Below are 13,416 nucleotides of genomic sequence, written 5' to 3'. Positions count from 1 at the left end.
TGACGGACGAGTGGAGTTGGCAAGTACAGTGTCTGCACTCTGAAGGATGATTGGAGGTGACAGGTACAGTGCCAAAACTCTGAAGGATGAGTAGAACTGGCACGTACAGGTACGTGCACTCTGAATAACAGATGGAGGTGGCAGGTACAGTGTCTGCACTCTGAAGGATGACTGGAGGTGGAAGGTACAGTGCCAGCACTCTGAAGGATAACTGGAGGTAGAAGGTACAGTTCCGGCACTCTGAAGGATGAGTGGAGTTGGCAAATCCTGCACTCTGGCAGGATTTCTGATCTCTTGCCATGAAAAACACATAAGATGACAGGTAACTCTTACAAGACCCAACTTACAGTCTTTACTGATTCTTATCTCAGACCAGGACCTGGTTTGAGACCAGGTCCTGGGGGAGACCAGAACCACTAACAGAGAACAGGTGACTGTGTAATACACAGAGCCCATAGAACTAATGACATGTCTTAAGGGGTCATGTTCACTAAATTAATGACTTGCCTTGAGGTGTCATATTCATTGAATTCATGACATGTCTTAAGATGTCATATTCACTGAACTAATGACATGCCTTAAGCGGTCATATTCATTTCGAAATTTTAGCAAACAAAGTTTGTAAGGCAGTGTTATATTATATGTCGATAATTCGGCGATAATCTCTGACTTATCTTCATGTAATTATATCGTTTTAATTTCTATTTTAGGTTTAATTAAGATTACGGGTTGTGTGTCTTCAGCACTTAACAGAAGATAAGATTTTTTCCACACGCAGAGTGGTTTAAGTTTTATATTTGACTGGTTACTGCATTAGTAACCTACTCTAACTGTGTTTACAAAAAAACCACACACTTATAACACATTAAACACTACACTCACCTCACATTAACAACCTTAACTCCCAAGACAAAACACAGTCTTACCTGCAGACGCCAGTTAGGGTAGCCCAGGTATATACTGCTCGGTTAAGACATCTTGCGTCTCCCTCGTGGCTCTGATATTAACTGTGCCTCTGTCACATTATCACACTTGTCTCTCACCTCCTTCCTTCCACTTGTCTCTACTTCACTTCCTCTCCACCTTGCTCCTCTTACATCACTCCAGATTCCGCTAAACTGCAGGGCGGCATGCAGCTCTGACTGGTAACTGGTATATATGGACTGTATATTCCAGTGTTACAACCCAGTTTATTCACTCGTAGAGGAGAGTTTGCACCGGTTAATGAATGCCTCTACATTGAAGATGGTGAGAAACGAGAACTAATCTGCTAATATTAAATACTTTTTCACAGGCGGATTGTGGATGGATTCAAGATCAGGGTCTGAATTAGCAGTCCACTTCAGACTCCCTCGCCTGGACTGCTGGACTGTGGAAAAGTCCGGAGATCAAGTCCACCTTCATAACTGAACACTTTTTTTTAGTTGCGAAATCCGTAGTGGGTGTTATTGTTTGGGATGCGAGGTATTGATGGGGGTAGTTGAGGCGCGTGCTTGATGGGGAGGCTGAGTCGCGTGCTTGACGGGGTGGTAGTGGTGTGTGCTTGGAGGGAAGCTTGCCGGCGTGGAGTACAGAGAGACGCCCACATCAGCGCCCTACTGATCACGGCACTACACTGAATCTCCTCTGCCCTGTCCACCTCTCCCGCAGCCGCCGCGGCCGCCGCCGCCGCCAGCCGTCAGCCGCCAGCCGCCGCCTCATCTTTCCCCAGTTAACTCATTTATAACTTCCTTCAATCTGCTATATATCTATGTAGCTTTATGACAGTTTGTACTCATTATTATCCTCATTTATCTGCCATGACATTAATAAAACTCATTTAAAATTAAGTCCTTTTTTAAATTTTCTCTTATACGTTTGAAGATATATTTTTTTCATTTATGTTAATGTAAAAATTAATAATTTTGTACCAAAAGAACCTTAGAAAACTTACCTAACCTTATTATAATAAGCTCAATTTAATTTAGCCTAATTCAACTAAATTAAATTAAGTAAAAGTTCATCAAATGGCCTTTTCGTAATGCATTACATTCAATCCTTGTGGCCTTTTAGGTTCACCTTTTAATTATGATTGTGATAATAATAATAATAATAATAATAATAATAATAATAATAATAATAATAATAACAACATTCAACTGTGGTCACGGTCGTCACAAAAAAAGCAGTAGTGCCATTTAGTACCATTTATTCGCTAATATTATCTCATATTCGCTGCTCCATCAAACCCAAGAATTCATTATTAATTTCCGTATGTTTAATCAACCTTTTTTTTTTTTGGGGGGGGGGGGAAGCACCGTGATATTCAGAAATATTTTTTTTATATGTAAGAAGAGTCTGTTGAGCGTTAGGATTTATATGAAATTGTTCATTCTGGGAATTTTCGTAATTAAAGGCGGGGAGGAAAAAGTCAGGGAGATAGAAAGAGATTTATATATATATATATATATATATATATATATATATATATATATATATATATATATATATATATATATATATATAGAATAATATATATATTTATATATATATATATATTATATTATATATATATATATATATATATATATATATATAATATAATATATATATATATATACATATATATATATATATATATATATATATATATATATATATATATATATAAATATATATATATATATATATATATATATATATATATATATATATATATATATATATATATATATATATATATATATATTTATTTTTAGGGAATGGAAGCAAGTTTTACTAATGTTGTTGCTTCTATTTAGTGGTTCACTGCTGAAGCCCAGGCAACTGCCAGCTAGGAATCCCCCACTCACTGGTATAGTGCCATCTGTTGACCACCTACCACACTACAGTGGGCAAATTGGTATCTAGTAGTCATCTACCACATTACAGTCAACATAGTGCTATCTAGTGACCACCTACCACACCACAGTGGGCGTAGCGCTATCTAGTAACCGCCTAGCACAGTAAACACTGGTCATAGTTCCATCTAGTAACCACCTACTACAGTAAACACTGGGCATAGTGTCATCTAGTAAGTACCTACCACAGTAAACACTGGGCATATTGTCATCTAGTAACCACCTACCACAGTAAAAACTGGTCATAGTGCCATCTAGTAACCACCTACCACAGTAAACACTGGGCATAGTGCGATCTAGTGACTACTTGGCTCCATAGTGCCATCTAGTAACCACCTACCACACTGCAGTGGTCATAGTGCCATCTAGTAACCACCTACCACACTGCAGTGGTCATAGTGCCATCTAGTAACCACCTACCACACTGCAGTGGTCATAGTGCCATCTAGTAACCACCTACCACACTGCAGTGGTCATAGTGCCATCTAGTAACCACCTACCACACTGCAGTGGTCATAGTGCCATCTAGTAACCACCTACCACACTGCAGTGGTCATAGTGCCATCTAGTAACCACCTAGCACGCTGCAGTGGTCATAGTGCATCTAGTAACCACCTAGCACACTGCAGTGGTCATAGTGCCATCTAGTAACCACCTACCACACTGCAGTGGTCATAGTGCCATCTCCCCGTGACTCTGGTATTTAAGAAAGCGCCCAGGATACATCCCTGCCATCACCCTTCACTATCTTCACACCGACGGAGCAACTCGCGTCTGTGTGAATGAATCCAGCTAACGTTGAGCTGAGCTCTGGAGAGGTTCACTCATAGTGCTCATTTATGAAGTGTCTTGCAGAGGCTTATGTCTTAAAGGCACTTTCTGCCCCCCTCCCTCCCACCTCTTCTTTCTCCTATTGTCCCTACTCTTCCTTTTTCATTTTTATCCGCTTCCTCATCATCGTCTCCCTTGCTGTCCTTCTCTTCCCTTCCTCTCCTTCTCTTTTCTCATTTTATTCCATCCTATCATCTTCCCCATCCTAGTCCTCCTCTCTTTTCTTCTCTATATAATTTTTTTTACTATATTTTTCCTCCTGTATTTTCATATCTCGTCCTCCCTTTAAAATTTTTAGATAAAGGTTAACCGGAACGAGCCCAGCAAGGCTACAACATCCAATTATCTTATTTCCTTATTATTAATTAGAAAGTTCGTCGTTCGTGTTTACAGCGCTGCTCAGTCTGGCCCTATATAGCAACAAAAGACGGTGGATCAAGCAGCCGAAAGAACAGCCCTTCAGCCACCGAATCCTGGCTCGTTCACAGGCCCAACGACACTCCTGAACGGGTTATCATATGTGAGAGATCCGTGGTAAAGGAGTTTTGCCTGACTAATAATCCAATAACATCAGCCAGGCCAGAGGGAGACACTAACGCCTTCACCAGAGTATGTGACCGGCTTGCCCCAAGTGCCGTACAAGCCATCAGCAGTGCGGAAAGGAGAACAATCCTGTACGGAGCGGACTGGCCAGAAGGCCTGAATATAAATAGGGAAGGAAATGCACCCTGAAAAAAACAAAGAAAGGGGGCATTATGCGTCTGAAAACCTGCAAAGATGCTAACACATCCACTAGGACCAGTGATAGAGTACAAGTTCGTATTATATAGCATGCAAAATAAGCATAGTGAAAAAAATAGTGAAAATTCCAACCGATTTCGTGATTTCTCACATTATCAAGGAATAATTAAAATAAATATAAGACCAGAAGACTTATAAGGCTGAAATTTCACCTCATATATCACCTCATATTGTGATATCATCTGTTTACTGTGATCTTATATAATAACCCGTTTACTGTGATCTTATATAATCTGTTTACTGTGATCTTATATAATAACCCGTTTACTGTGATCTTATATAATCTGTTTACTGTGATCTTATATAATAACCCGTTTACTGTGATCTTATATAATAACCCGTTTACTGTGATCTTATATAATCTGTTTACTGTGATCTTATATAATAACCTGTTTACTGTGATCTTGTTGCATTATATATAGAATCTCTATTTATTCTTTATTGGAGTAGTCTCTCTCTCTCTCTCTTTCTCTTTCTCTCTAATAACGCCTTAATGAAATGATCCGGGTAAAAGCAGGGGCAAGGAAGGCAGGTATTGCAGCCAATATAGGAAGCACAGGAACCCTCGGACTTACTAGAGATTCACTCAAGCCGGAAATTAATGTACCTGTGCAAGGAGAGAAAGAGAGGAAGCAAGATAACTGAATTAAGAAAAATAGAAGACAATATCTAGAATACAAAACAAAAGTTTTTCAATTAACGTTTGTATTATTATTATTATTATTATTATTATTATTATTATTATTATTATTATTATTATTATTACAAATCAAATGGGAAGACAAAATACAAAGGATCAACATTTGGACGTGTTTCCTTAAAACACCTGCTGTCCGTGCTCACCTAGCAGTAAGTAGGTACCTGGGTGTTGGTTGACTGGTGTGGGTCGCATCCTGGGACGAAATTAACCTAATTTGCCCGAAATGCTGTGCATAACAAGCGGCTTTCTATACAGTAGAATGTCACTGATGTCAGCTATGGTCGTATAGGTTGTATCACGAACTTGTCAAACCCTGTGTAAAAAAAAAAAAAAAAAAAAAAAAACGGACAATACAGTGACTGGAACGATACACAAATGAAAATAAAGTTTTTTTTTATTGTTTACAGTGAGAGAAAATGCGACAAAAATCACACACATTCGATACTAGAAAAACTAGAAGAGGACATAATGGTAAGTAATGTTATTACGTCCTCTTGCAGAGTATTAGTGTGCTTAAACTCCCTAGGAACTACAAGCTTCGTTTGTGGTGACCAGGGAGCACAAATTTCGTTTGTGGTGACTAGGGAGCACAAATTTCGTTTGTGGTGACTAGGGAGCACAACTTGGTTTGTGATGCTCCTTTGAGGGACAGAATGGAGATCTCCACGGGATTCATGATACAGCTGTCATTAACGTTCGTCTGGAAACGACACGACAACTACACAAGACAGAAGAGCTGTACGACCCTGATAGAGACGACACATCCTTGACAGTTGACTCCGCAAGATCCTCCTTATGGTACAAAGTGGATGACTCTCCAGCAACGAGTTTAACCTTACACCCATAAAGATTGCTATCGCCGGCCTATGATTCTAGGTACACAAATAGCCCTTTCATAGGAAGGAAAGAGGCTTACGACGACATATCGATCTGACTTGAACCATTTACAAAGTCACACTAACACAAGAGAGAGAGAGAGAGAGAGTCTGTATATATAAGGAGGCCTGGTCACAGACCGGGCCGCGGGGGCGTTGACCCCCGGAACTCTCTCCAGGTAAACTCCAGGTAATAGGCAAGAAGGACAGGGACGGGACCAACAGAGGAAGAAAAGTAAATAGTGGTAATGATGATAGTGGAAGTAGTAGGTTTACCAGAAGACCGAAATAAGTGGGCACTATCGGACTCACGAAATCGTAATGACGCCATTGCGCTTACGCGCTGGCCTGGAGTTTTACGACTCGCCGCGAGTTCAATCCCCACCCATACCGTGATTTATTTTGAGTATATCTACTCTTATCCTTGAATGAATTTAGGAAAGTCTCATCAAGAGTGACCTTACACATTGCAAAGCCAATACTAAGCTGTTAATTCCTGTTGCAATATGCATTGCCTTGGTCAAGGTATTAACACAGTGATAAAGCTAAGATGGTGGACGCTTCAGATCGAGAACTTGATGACAATACCAGGCAGAGCACCAGACCAGCCTCCCTCCAGTAGTGCCGACACCTGCCACCCATCATGACCCCACCTGCTATCCATCAAGACCCCACCTGCTATCCATCAAGACCCCCGTCCTGCTACCCATTAAGATCCCACCTGCTACCCATCAAGACCCCCCTCCTGCTACCCATTAAGACCCCACCTGCCACCCATCAAGACCCCACCTGCCACCCATCATGACCCCACCTGCTACCCATCATGACCCCACCTGCTACCCATTAAGACCCTCTCCTGCTACCCATCAAGACGCCACCTGCCACCAATCAAGACCCCCTCCTGCCACCCATCAAGACCCCCACCTGCCACCCATCAAGACCCCCACCTGCCACCCATCAAGACTCCCACCTGCCACCCATCAAGACCCCCACCTGCCACCCATCAAGACCCCCACCTGCCACCCATCAAGACCCAACCTGCCACCCATCATGACCCCCACCTGCCACCCATCAAGACCCAACCTACCACCCATCAAGACCCCCACCTGCCACCCATCAAGACCCAACCTACCACCCATCATGACCCCACCTGCCACCCATCAAGACCCAACCTACCACCCATCAAGACCCCCACCTGCCACCCAACAACACCCAACCTACCACCCATAAAGCCCCCCACCACCCACCCATCAAGACCCCCCCCTGCCACCCATCAAGACCCCCACCTGCCACCCATCAAGACCCAACCTACCACCCATCAAGACCCCCACCCGCCACCCATCAAGACCCCCACCCCGTGCACACTACCGGAAGTGTGTATGGGAAAATAAATATCTTTGTATTTAAATAAACCGCACTCACACATACATAAATTTACACATATCTGTATGCATGTGTCCTTCCTATATACATACGTATGAGCAGTGGAACGAGTCATGTGTACATATTTCATACCATCCCCGATCTTTCTTCCCCCCTCTTCCTCCATATTCTACGGTAATAAAGCCTATTATCGTAGATAAAGGAAATTACTCACTCGTAGACACGGCAAGAACTAGACGACACAGATATCAACAGAGAAAAAACGAGCCTTGACTAATGCTTCACAGATTTTATTTTTCGTAAATATGTTTGGAAATTGATGGCCGTGGAAGACGCAGGAGGCAGGATATTTTGCAAGCTGTGGAAACGTAACGTTATGTGACAAACTGAATACTCAGAAGACTGGACACTATCAGCGTAAGACTGGACACTATGAACATAACACTGGACACTATGAACATAACACTGGACATTATGAACATAACACTGGACACTGTGAACATAACACTGGACACTATGAACATAACACTGGACACTATGAACATAACACTGGACACTATGAACATAACACTGGACACTATGAACATAACACTGGACACTATGAACATAACACTGGACACTATGAACATAACACTGGACACTATGAACATAACACTGGACACTATGAACATAACACTGGACACTATGAACATAACGCTGGACACTATGAACATAACACTGGACACTATGAACATAAGACTGAACACTATGAACATAACACTGGACACTGTGAACATAACACTGGACACTATGAACATAACACTGGACACTATGAACATAAGACTGAACACTATGAACATAACACTGGACACTGTGAACATAACACTGGACACTATGAACATAACACTGAACACTATGAACATAACACTGGACACTGTGAACATAACACTGGACACTATGAACATAACACTGGACACTATGAACAAGACTGATTTGTAGATGAATGGTTCAGAGAACCGACATGTTGATAAATTAGACACATGTGCAACTCTTGGGTCTCTTTATTGAGGAAACGTTTCACCACACAGTGGCTTCATCAGTCCTTACATAGGAGAAACTTGGAGAACAAGAGGAGAATGAGGTAATCAGTCCCTCAACCTTGAGTCGATGTGTTCAGTCCATCAATCTTGAATAGAATGCGGCATATGAGCGATGAAGCAGCTTATAAACCGTATGGCAGGAGAGGTGCAGCAGTCATAGGTGGTGTCACATTTGTTCAGTGTGGAAGTAGGTCGTGCCCAAGAATTAGGCAAGCGAAGAATTCCTAAGTATCAAGATCCCAAGAAGTTGCAGTGTCTGACAGGTTTGTAGATGAATGGTTCAGAGAACCGACATGAAATCCCAGATAGATAGTTACCCATGTTATTCATTTTTTAAAGAAGACAGAAACCAGGAGTTCTGAGCTTAGTTCACACCACATAGATCCTCTCAGTCCTCATCAACATCTCTTTCTTCTCACACTGCTCCCATACTAACCTCCCTTCTACATCTCTCTAAACCCTTATTTTAACTCTGCAATCCCTTCCCTGCCCTCCACAACCTTCTCTGCCCTCCACAACCTTCCCTGCCCTCCACAATCTTCTCTGCCCTCCACAACCTTCTCTGCCCTCCACAATCTTCTCTGCCCTCCACAACCTTCTCTGCCCTCCACAACCTTCCCTGCCCTCCACAACCTTCCCTGCCCTCCACAACCTTCTCTGCCCTCCACAACCTTCTCTGCCCTCCACAACCTTCCCTGCCCTCTGCAACCTTCTCTGCCCTCCACAACCTTCTCTGCCCTCCACAACCTTCCCTGCCCTCCACAACCTTCACTGCCCTCCACAACCTTCACTGCCCTCCACAACCTTCACTGCCCTCATCAACCTTCTCTGCCCTCCACAACCTTCTCTGCCCTCCACAACCTTCTCTGCCCTCCACAACCTTCCCTGCCCTCCACAACCTTCCCTGCCCTCCACAACCTTCCCTGCCCTCCACAACCTTCCCTGCCCTCCACAACCTTCTCTGCCCTCCACAACCTTCTCTGCCCTCCACAACCTTCCCTGCCCTCCACAACCTTCCCTGCCCTCCACAACCTTCCCTGCCCTCCACAACCTTCTCTGCCCTCCACAACCTTCCCTGCCCTCCACAACCTTCCCTGCCCTCCACAACCTTCTCTGCCCTCCACAACCTTCCCTGCCCTCCACAACCTTCCCTGCCCTCCACAACCTTCTCTGCCCTCCACAACCTTCTCTGCCCTCCACAACCTTCTCTGCCCTCCACAACCTTCCCTGCCCTCCACAACCTTCCCTGCCCTCCACAACCTTCTCTGCCCTCCACAACCTTCTCTGCCCTCCACAACCTTCCCTGCCCTCCACAACCTTCTCTGCCCTCCACAACCTTCTCTGCCCTCCACAACCTTCCCTGCCCTCCACAACCTTCCCTGCCCTCCACAACCTTCCCTGCCCTCCACAACCTTCCCTGCCCTCCACAACCTTCCCTGCCCTCCACAACCTTCTCTGCCCTCCACAACCTTCCCTGCCCTCCACAACCTTCCCTGCCCTCCACAACCTTCCCTGCCCTCCACAACCTTCTCTGCCCTCCACAACCTTCCCTGCCCTCCACAACCTTCCCTGCCCTCTGCAACATTCCCTGCCCTCCACAACCTTCTCTGCCCTCCACAACCTTCCCTGCCCTCCACAACCTTCTCTGCCCTCCACAACCTTCCCTGCCCTCCACAACCTTCCCTGCCCTCTGCAACATTCCCTGCCCTCCACAACCTTCTCTGCCCTCCACAACCTTCTCTGCCCTCCACAACCTTCTCTGCCCTCCACAACCTTCCCTGCCCTCTGCAACATTCCCTGCCCTCCACAACCTTCTCTGCCCTCCACAACCTTCTCTGCCCTCCACAACCTTCCCTGCCCTCTGCAACATTCCCTGCCCTCTGCAACCATCGTTGCAGGAAGGCTCGCTTTTGCCAGCCTCCTGCAGCCCCTCTGTTAATTATATTCCACCCCACTGAGTTGTAAATCTGGTGTGACTGAGGTGGTGGCACACCATGCGTTGGTGTGACAGAGGTGGTGGCACACCATGGGTTGGTGTGACAGAGGGTGGCGACACACCATGTGTTGGTGTGACAGAGGTGGTGGCACACCATGGGTTGGTGTGACAGAGGTGGTGGCACACCATGTGTTGGTGTGACAGAGGTGGTGACACACCATGTGTTGGTGTGACAGAGGTGGTGGCACACCATGTGTTGGTGTGACAGAGGTGGTGGCACACCATGTGTTGGTGTGACAGAGGTGGTGGCACACCATGTGTTGGTGTGACAGAGGGTGGTGGCACACCATGTGTTGGTGTGACAGAGGGTGGCGACACACCATGTGTTGGTGTGACAGAGGGTGGCGACACACCATGTGTTGGTGTGACAGAGGGTGGCGACACACCATGTGTTGGTGTGACAGAGGGTGGCGACACACCATGTGTTGGTGTGACAGAGGTGGTGGCACACCATGTGTTGGTGTGACAGAGGTGGTGGCACACCATGTGTTGGTGTGACAGAGGGTGGCGACACACCATGTGTTGGTGTGACAGAGGTGGTGGCACACCATGGGTTGGTGTGACAGAGGTGGTGGCACACCATGGGTTCGTGTGACAGAGGTGGTGGCACACCATGTGTTGGTGTGACAGAGGGTGGCGACACACCATGTGTTGGTGTGACAGAGGTGGTGGCACACCATGTGTTGGTGTGACAGAGGTGGTGGCACACCATGTGTTGGTGTGACAGAGGTGGTGGCACACCATGTGTTGGTGTGACAGAGGGTGGCGACACACCATGTGTTGGTGTGACAGAGGTGGTGGCACACCATGTGTTGGTGTGACAGAGGTGGTGGCACACCATGTGTTGGTGTGACAGAGGTGGTGACACACCATGTGTTGGTGTGACAGAGGTGGTGGCACACCATGTGTTGGTGTGACAGAGGTGGTGGCACACCATGTGTTGGTGTGACAGAGGGTGGTGACACACCATGTGTTGGTGTGACAGAGGTGGTGGCACACCATGTGTTGGTGTGACAGAGGTGGTGGCACACCATGTGTTGGTGTGACAGAGGTGGTGGCACACCATGTGTTGGTGTGGCAGAGGTGGTGACACACCATGTGTTGGTGGAGCCACTCACTGAGCAGAATCAATGATCTTATCTACCTCCCTTCCAATCTTCTAATTAGCTAATCTTCCAATCTTACTATCTTCTAATCAGCTAATCTTAAAACTTTTCAATCTTCTAATCAACTAATCGTCCAGCCTTCTAGCCGACTAATCTTTTAATCCTCTAATCAACTAATCTTCCAATCTTCTAATCAACTAATCGTTCGTTCTTCTAATCATCTAATCATCCAATCTTCTAAACAACTAATCTTCTAATCAGCTTATTTTCTGAACAAATGATTTACTGATCAGCTAATTCTGTAATTAAATGATCTAGTCTTCCAATCTTTAAATTAAATAATAATCTGATCTTCCAATATTCAATTAAATCATCTTCTAATCTTCCAATCTTTTAATTACTTAACATTCTAATTAATAATCTTACACCCTTCCTTACATTCAATAAGACAATCTCGCACTTCTAATCCACTGACAGAGATTATTAATTCTTTTCTTGTTGAGAAGCCATCGATTGCTTACGTAAAGCGGAACAACAAACGTCTCGTTCTCTCCTCATTATTCACGGTAAAGATATCTTTAATTGGTTCGAAAGAGCAGTTGGAATACTGGAAGCAAAGTGCTATCACTAGAGTGAACTGACATTGGCTTCTTGTTATTGAAAGTAGAGAGAGAGAGAGAGAATGAGAGTAAATGAGAGAGAGAGTATATGAGATAGAGAGAGAGAGAGAGAGAAAGTAAATGAGAGAGAGAGGGAGTAAATTTCAGTGTGTAAGTGTGTGTGTGTGTGTGTGTGTGTGTGTGAGAGAGAGAGAGAGAGAGAGAGAGAGAGAGAGAGAGAGAGAGTGAGTGATTGTGAGTGAGAGTGAGAATGAATGTGAGAGAGAGTGTAAGTGCGCCCCTTAGGTAAACTCAGTACATATATACATATATATATATATATATATATATATATATATATATATATATATATATATATATATATATATATATATATATTATATATATATATCTGAGAGACATAAACCTCTCTATGTAAGTAAGTATTCTTCTGTGTTCACTGATGGTTCACGTCGGTTCAGACACTGTTTCCAGAAAGCAGATAAAATCCAAAGGTTCCTCACACAACTAGTGCCGAAACTAAGGGAAAAACGGTCTTATGAAACATGGGAAGGACATGACCACGGCGTACCAGATACTCAGGCTTTCTCACCCATGCTGACACAGAGAAAGAGACACATAAACTTTACTTAAGCTTCCCCACTCACACGTTCTTAAGATAAACAAGAAAATAATGTTACAAGATAAACATTACACAAAGAATAAGCGAGTGAAGATAATAAAGAAAACCGCAAAGAAGCATAGTAAACAAAACAGAGGAGGATGAATGAAAGAAGGTGAAGTGAGGGAGTAACTCGAGTGAATGACATGAGTGAGGTGAGGGAGTAACTCGAGTGAATGACATGAGTGAGGTGAGGGAGATATCAAAGACTTGGTTGAGTAGGCGGTAAAAGTCTCGATTTAAGGCCTTTTGACGGGATGGTGAGGCACGTCATTGCTCACGAGACAGACAGACAGAGACAGACAGATGGAGACAGACAGATGGAGACAGACAGACAGAGACAGATGGAGACAGACAGATGGAGACAGACAGACAGAGACAGACAGACAGAGACAGACAGACAGAGACAGACAGAGACAGACAGACAGACAGAGACAGACAGACGGAGACAGACAGACAGGGACAGACAGACAGAGACAGACAGA

At 44.4% G+C, this 13,416-nt stretch overlaps 1 protein-coding gene across 1 annotated transcript in view; it reads right to left on the bottom strand.

Moving 5' to 3' along the window:
* LOC128689542 (diuretic hormone receptor) overlaps window positions 1-1,635 on the bottom strand; it is a 305,584-nt gene extending 303,949 nt beyond the window's left edge. The window contains exon 1 of the mRNA XM_070086132.1: window positions 927-1,635. The gene's annotated coding sequence lies outside the window, so the exon portion shown is untranslated. The remainder of the gene's footprint in view (window positions 1-926) is intronic.
* Between the last annotated feature and the right edge of the window lie 11,781 nt (window positions 1,636-13,416).

Source organism: Cherax quadricarinatus, chromosome 18 (assembly GCF_038502225.1).
Source record: "Cherax quadricarinatus isolate ZL_2023a chromosome 18, ASM3850222v1, whole genome shotgun sequence".
Lineage (NCBI taxonomy): Eukaryota > Metazoa > Arthropoda > Malacostraca > Decapoda > Parastacidae > Cherax > Cherax quadricarinatus.
Note: the sequence above shows the minus strand (reverse complement) of the source record. Positions and strands in the feature narration are given on the sequence as shown.